Source organism: Monopterus albus, unplaced genomic scaffold, assembly GCF_001952655.1.
Source record: "Monopterus albus unplaced genomic scaffold, M_albus_1.0 scaffold254.1, whole genome shotgun sequence".
Classification (NCBI taxonomy): Eukaryota; Metazoa; Chordata; class Actinopteri; order Synbranchiformes; family Synbranchidae; genus Monopterus; species Monopterus albus.
The window spans coordinates 548,084-555,638 of record NW_018128134.1 but is presented as its reverse complement, the minus strand read 5'-3'; the positions used below and the strand labels follow the sequence as shown (position 1 = coordinate 555,638).

At 40.6% G+C, this 7,555-nt stretch overlaps 1 protein-coding gene and 1 long non-coding RNA gene across 3 annotated transcripts in view; both read right to left on the bottom strand.

Moving 5' to 3' along the window:
- agpat3 (1-acylglycerol-3-phosphate O-acyltransferase 3) overlaps positions 1–1,130 on the bottom strand; it is an 11,831-nt gene extending 10,701 nt beyond the window's left edge. Inside the window, exon 1 of the mRNA XM_020621185.1 lies at positions 1,042–1,130. The gene's annotated coding sequence lies outside the window, so the exon portion shown is untranslated. The remainder of the gene's footprint in view (positions 1–1,041) is intronic.
- A 98-nt stretch (positions 1,131–1,228) lies between these two features.
- Positions 1,229–7,555, bottom strand: part of LOC109972376 (uncharacterized) — an 8,690-nt gene continuing 2,363 nt past the window's right edge. The window contains exons 2-3 of one of the 2 annotated variants that reach the window (XR_002276675.1): positions 1,453–1,510; positions 1,229–1,318 (exon numbers count right to left, since the gene is read on the bottom strand). This is a non-coding gene — a long non-coding RNA (uncharacterized LOC109972376). The remainder of the gene's footprint in view (positions 1,319–1,452; positions 1,511–7,555) is intronic. The other variant, XR_002276674.1, reaches the window with a different exon arrangement.

Below are 7,555 nucleotides of genomic sequence, written 5' to 3'. Positions count from 1 at the left end.
TGTGTGGCCTTCGTGGAATGGGGGGGGGGGGTAATGAAGAAAAAAGAGAAAGAAGTGGCTAGGAGGGAAGAGGGAGAGAAGAGGAAAAAAAAAGAGACTGAAAAGAGACGGAGAACTTTGCCCAGGGCCGGGCACAAAGACTGTGGCAAACTTTTGCCGGATGAGCTAGCCGGTTTGCCGTGTGGGAGCTGTGAGGCGGAAATAGTAAGCTGACTTTGAGGATGGTGAGCGGCGCTTAGCTTGAGCCGTGCTAGCCGGCTCTGGTGAGAGCCCAACTGGGTTAGTGGGGCGAAGTTTTAGATAGTGGTTTACCAAAGGAGGCCCTGAGAGAGAGTAATCTCTTTCGCAACGTACTCTGGGGTTCGGGTAATAGTTAAAGTTTTCGTGGTTCGATGCACTCAATTGGGGAGGGCTTCACTTGGTATCGCACTCAAATTGTGAGGACGCCGCAATGTGTCGCACTCAAAAGTTTGAAACAGGCCTGCAACGATAACCCCAAGAGAGTGTCGTGAGTAACTTTTAAGTGACTGAGCACTGTGTGTTTTGTTGAGACGGTGTTCTGGACCTAATTAAACGGGGCGACCGGGACTGCCTCAGTGGTAGGGCTAGTGACTAATTAACTCAGAGAGCGCAGACATTTCATTTAGAGGGTAGAAACCGATCTGGTAATCTTGGTTCTTTTTGTTACTGCCTTTATCATTCTTTCTTTTACTCATTGGTTTTGTACTCATAAGAGGTCATTTTAGTTGTCTTGGTCTAATAAATCCGGCCTAAGCCATGCGTTCATAATTAAGCCATCGCTGGGTCTATCTTCCTTCCTCAAGCACCATACTACAAGTCCTCATTACTAGTTATAGGGGTTATCAATTTTAATTTTGGTTCAACAAACCCAAGCATCCCTCATTCTAACTCGTCTAGTTGGTGCCCCTCCTGGGTAGAGTGAGAAGGGTGCTACACTTATTTACATATTTTGAAATATAAAACTGAGTATTTGCAATAAAGAAAATTAGTTTCACAGCAACAACCTCAGAGTGTCATCTATCCAGAGAGATTAGGCGAGCCGGCAGTTGATTCTGCGGTAGAGTTGTTTGTTGATAGGCCAGAGGATGCAGCTGCAGAGCTGAATGAAGTTTATGATGAGGCCGCTCACCACAAACACAAAGCCCATCAGCAACTGCAGGATGAACAGGCTCTTCAGGTAGGTCAGCAGAGCCATGACTGAGGAGCCTGGAGAGTTGAGTAGGCTCCTCTCTATACACTACGGCCAACCTGAGAAAGGGCGGTAACAGAGGAGGCAGTGCCACAGCAATGCCAAAAACTTCAGTCAGAGATGTAGGAAGGAAAGGAGAGCAAAACAGGGCATGGGGTAAAATAACAGACAGGCAGGTTGGCAAACAATGTGGCCTGTTTACATCCTGTTTTCAGAAATTCTAAAAGAAAACCGATTCTCACCACGATGGGATCCTCTTACAAGCCGCGTTTACACGGTCCTTCAGCCAATACTACAGACCTGAGAAAGACAGCAGAAGAGAGGTTGGGGGGACAAAGAAATAAATTTAAAAAGGATACAGGACTGTGTTATTATAGCAGAATTTAATGAAATGGGATGTGCTCGTTTCATCAAACGGGTTGAATTGTGTTAGCTAACCACACAGAACAGACATAGCTTCTGTCGTTACGAGCATGGGTGGCAAAAATCACGTTACACAAAGAGAATGAATGAGTTTTTTTTTCGTGGCTGTCTTGAGTTTGATCTCAGCAGCACAGCAGCTCAGTGGTTAGTACTGTGCACGTGTTAAAATACAACAAGATGCAGCATAAAGTTTATAGAATTGGGGTTTAATTTTAGTCATTATAGTTTCTCAACAGTAAAAATTTGCCTTTTGTATCAGTTTTATTTAAAAACCTTCAGCTTTTGGACAAAAGATCAGACAGACAGAAATATGAAGACGTTTGACTAAACAGACTAACTGATCTAGAAAATGTACCAAACAGTCACAGCCTTGAGAGATGCCGAGTAGTGCGTCATGTGCTGCCTGCCATGACAAACATGATGCCTGTGAGTTTCTTTTGAGTGCTCCAGTTTCCTGCAACAGGTTAACAGGACAAATTTAATTAATGCATCATTTAATTGCCCCTAGGTAAGGATGTGTGCTTGTCTGACAAAGAGCTCCACTAGGTAGGGACCAGGACTTTGTTTGATCAAAGCAGGGATGGCCTGATCAAATAGAAGCAAGATATACAGAATGAATGCACAAGGGAAAGATGTGCAAGTATTATGCAGGCACCTGCCAATGATAATGTGTATATAATGTGCGCTGTCAAACAGCCAAGTGCCTACTAGATGTTGTTTTGTTAAAGACCATCTCATATTACATGATGTTCTGGCCAGAGACAGTTTGTATAACCAATGTCACTACAAGGCCATCGACAAAAACATCAAGCCTTTTTTTCTACTCATTGTATGGGTTGACCTGAAGTCAGCTGGCTTTGAACGGACTGTTGCCAGATCTGCACTAAAGCCCATTAATGGTGTTTTTCCATCAGTACAGGTCAGCCCTGCTGAGCAGAGCCGTGCCAAATCAGCACAGCTGGGTTCCCACTGTACCATAAAACACATTGTTTAGCTTCCACATCTTAATCACATGGGGGCAGCACCAGTCACTAAGAAAATAACTCATTGTTTGCAACATGGAGCCCTTTGGTACTAGGCATTATTTTAACCCATCATTAGAAGACCAAATGAGAGACTGTTAAAATCTTGCTGCAGTAAAATGATAAGAAGTCAATGTAGACCATGTAAGGACGTTCCCCCAGCGTAACATTTAAGCCAATCACGTGTCTTGATGTCCCAGCTCGGTTTAAGGCGGTGCTTGGCCCTGGACAGAAGAAGCAGGTCTGGCTGCACCCAAGCTGGTTCCCTGCTGATACAGTAGGAGCACATGGAACCAGAGGCCAACCTGTGCCTGCCTGGCTTGGCATGATTAAAGCAGGCTGATCTGTACCGATGGAAAAACACCATAAAGTGTTAGTTTAAGCCAGTTAACAAAAAAAAAACAAAAAAACAAAAAAAACAAACACATTTTCAGGTCTGCCCCTAAGGATCTGTTCATTTTTACCATAAAGTCAGTGTCTTCTTGCACTTAAAACAAAACAAATACCTAAATGAATAAATAAGAGTCCATTCTAAAGCAGCTTGAAGCAAACCTGTGATTAATCACACAATTTACCCATGAACCCGTTATTTTGATTCAAGCACTTTAAAATCAAAGCATTAATATTGCACTTAAGTTTGTGGGAGCTCAACTTGTGTTTGCTCCCAGTTTCTACATGGCTCTCTGTGCAGTTCTAGCAGCATATGTACTGTTACCTGCATTAACTGCTACACTGTGTTAGCAGAAAACCAAAAAAAAGAGAAAAAAAGTGTCACACCAAGGTAGATGTTCACAGGACATCTACCTTTTTGTTCCTTCAAATATTACACAAAGTGCAATTTCATAAAGAAACACACCTCTAAATGTGCAGCGAAAGAGCGGATACCCATGAAATCCTAACAGTTATATAGTGACATGACTTTAATTTTATCCTGATTCCTGACAAATAATAAACCTAATAATAAACGTCAGCTCAGTCTCCTGGGTCAAACACAAAAATGTTTCTAAACCTCTGGAGTTAGGACATTGTTAAAGTGCAAGCATTTGTGCAGCATGTACCACCGTATGGTTCGGATTGTACATACAAACATACATAGTTGTCTCTGCATTGTGGAACAGATGTGAACATTGTTCACGCTGGGAGACTGAGTGGCAGGGGTTACATTATTGCACATTTCACTTGGGGGCTTGGTAACATCTTTTGGATAAGTGACAATAGACAATACTGACGAATTAAAGAAGGCTGTGTCCGTTAAATACAACTGATACTGTACATGTGTTATGGAAGAACATGAATGCATTAAGGACAATACTAAAGCAAGTCTAGAATGGGTAGTAGAGAAATGTTTCACAGTTAGTGCCTAGAAAATCACTCGCTCTTATTGCTCCTCTGTAATCATCTATAATGACTACTTCTGATTATAATTACAGGCAAAACATATACAAAGACTTATTTCACTGCTGTGCCAATGACACCCTGGAGCATGCATGAAATGTTAACGCAGACCTACATGAAAAAAATAAAATCTACTCATTATTTGTCAGCCTTAGTGCAAAGAATATAGAGTACGATTATCCATTATTATCAATTCTCATAAGTAATGTATCACAATTAGCTTGTGGAGACTAGAAAACTGCTAGAGATAGCAAAACCCTTCACATTTCAGCCTGTGTTGTTTAGCCACATGCAGACAGCAAAGTTGTTCCTGGGCCAAGTTTTGCTGTGACAACTCAACTCTGTGCAACAGCTCTGACAAACGTGCCATGAACTTTGTCCTCATTTTCCTCCACGGTCACTTCTTTATGCTGCAGGCTCTCTGTGCTTTCATGAATCATACACCTTGGAATAACCACAAAATTTCAGTCAAGTTGAAATGAAGACTTTATAGCATAAAATGTGTCATACTGACTTTGAGTGTATTCATGCCACCTCAAAATATAACACTGCAGAAAGCAACTAACCACCAGCATTCAACATATTTCTCTGAGAACTTGAGTGTGCATGTTCACCATTATCACTAATGTTAACATTTTACTTCAATGTACATGACAGCTTTAGCCTTCAGTATAAGCAGACCAAGCAGGGGCTGAACACAGCTGCACCTGAATGAAGCAGAATATCGAAGATGTGATTCATAGATGTATGTAAACTGTGCAAAGACTAATTAATCATGAAGACATCAAAAGAATATGGATAACTGGTTACAAACATCTCACTGGTGCACCATCAACTAGGCAAGGTAAGAAGTAGCCAGAGTCCACCCAGATCAGTTTTAATGTGTAGACGACAAAAATGGCAAGTAGTAGGCCCTGGCACTGTGCTAGGTCTAATGTATAGTGAATGAGTCTGGCACTTTATTCAACTGTCATCACATAAACCTATGGCAATGGCATTTCATGAAAGTTCATCTACAAAAAAGTTAAACTGTCAGAGCTACAGGCTGAGACTTCATTCACATCATTAGAGTGACAGAGTACAAACATACCTCGCTAACAGAAAACCTCTGTACCAATACAGCAAAAAGCAATTAATAAACAAAGTGGCAATGAACTTATAAACAATTTACATTGTTTAATTCAGTAAGACACTTTGGAGACATCTAGAAAACAGCAGATCCTTATCTTCTATAGTACTGCTTTGAGTCTGTCAAATCAAAAACAAATCTATCAAATTCATGAGCCTGTTTAAAGCCAAACTGATGAATGCTAAAAGAATACAGATACAGAGGATGTTACAAACACCTCGGGCATCCAATTATTAAAAAAGTTAAGTAGAAAACTGCAGAAATGTGTCCTACACAGCTCCTGCAACAGCAACCCACTGAGCCAGGCTCTACTAGTACAAAAGTGGACTTAATATACATTGTGTGAAAAAAATCTCAACTACCATAAATGATTTATAGAAGCTATAATGCCAAAGCAAGTCACTCTCTGTATCACAGGTAAGCAGATAACAGTTGCATGGCCAAAATGTGACTATTGTAATATTATATTTTGTGATACTGTGTCGATTCTCAAAAGCACAGTATAATTTTTAACTAATAGTTTATATGCCAAGTAGTGTTATGTTGTTGGATGTTACAGGGACTGTGGCAAATGCAAATCTCAGTTCTACTGAATAAAAAAAGAAAACTTTTTTTTACAGGAGATTATATGTATGTGGTGGTGTGTTGTTTATTTTATGACAATTTTTCTAAAATTTGTTTAAAAACTGCAATACATCACCTTATTTATAGTATCACAATATATCAAATCATAACCCCTGTGTTGATATGTATCAAATCACCAGATTCTTGCCAATACACAGCCCTGTCCCTGTTGTATGTGGGTTTAACCAAACTTTAGTAATTTTCTTATAAAGACCATATTTGTATTGCAGTGAAGTACAAGGGAAAATACAAGGGATTAAAGCAGTCCAGAGTAAAAACCACTGGGTTTGACTGTGAAAAGAACCAATAGAGGTGCTACTCCCTAAAGGTGCAAGGCCCACCTATGTGTCCCCTCAGCCTGGCTGAAAGATTAGAGATGCTGACTGGGTTAAAGCTGCTTATGGCCAGACAGCAGTTTCTGCTTTGCATCACCTAAATACAGTTCCTATGTCTACATGTAAACATAGCTAGCAACAAGTCTGATATAAGAAAATACTGTTGAAATGCACCTTAACAGATGCCAGCTAAATACTGGCAAAGTTCAGCTACCTCACCTCTAATTGTTGTACAGTCTTTAAAAAAAAAAAAAAAAAAAAAAAATGTTTGACTTGCAAAGGTCTGCACTCCACTTACTAATGTGAACAACCGAGTAATGACCCCAAGTGTGATGTAGACTTCTCTCTTTTATGAGTTGGAATAAATCTGGCAGGAACCATCCTAGTCTGTTGTTGCCACACACCAAGTCATCTTACCAATAGACATAGTAGACCATTGCCATGACCACCAACGCTCCACAAATCCCAGTGAAGATCATCACAGCACTCTGATTAAGCATTTTGGCTCCTGGTATGTCACCACACCAAAACCAGGGGAGAGAAAAAAAAAAAAAAAAAAAAGAAGAAGAAGAGGAAAGGCATGAAGAGAGCAGTGGATAGTCACAGGCCGTCCTGCTTCATAATACCACAAAAGGAAAAGGACAGATTAGGATAACATCAAAAACACACCCAGATTTTGTCAGAGGAACTGTCTTATCAGCGCAACACTTCAATGAGGACGCCGAGGATAGAGTTAGATGGAAACAGATGATTCGCTGTAGCGACCCCTAACGGGAACAGCCAACCGTAGAAGAAGACTTTAACAAGGACCCAAAAAAAGGCCTGTTGTCAGAGAAATTACCTAAATAAATTGATCTCCATTGACAGCAGGTATAAAATAAAAAAATGTCTAAAAGGTCACAGTGTATTTTTAATAGGCCTCAATAATGAATGCTAGACAGACTGAAAGATGGCTCCGCTCTGGAAGAAGGGAGGCACATGTGCTGTAAATAGAATCTTACCTGCTTTCCATTCTCTAATCCCTTGGATAGGATTATTGCTGATTAGCAGGCTATGGGCATCCTGGATATGTCACATTTCATTAACATTAACAAAGAAAAAGGCTGGGCTGTCTGATCAGGGTGGAGGCAGTACAATGGTCTCTGTTGCACTAAAGGAACCAATCATAATGTGGAATTTCATGCCTCATGTTGCTATTGGCCAGCTGTTAGTAACATCTATTAGGCAGAAGTGACACCATGTGTGTTGTCCAGCTGTGCTTTCTCTTTGGTCCAGTGTTATTAGAGATGAATGAACCCAAAGCCAGGAAATCCGAGTTGTAGGCTAAATCCTCCATCGTCACACTGTCTCCTTGACAGAACTGTTAGTGCTGAAAATTATTTACAACAGATCTATATTGCTCTGCCACACAAAAATG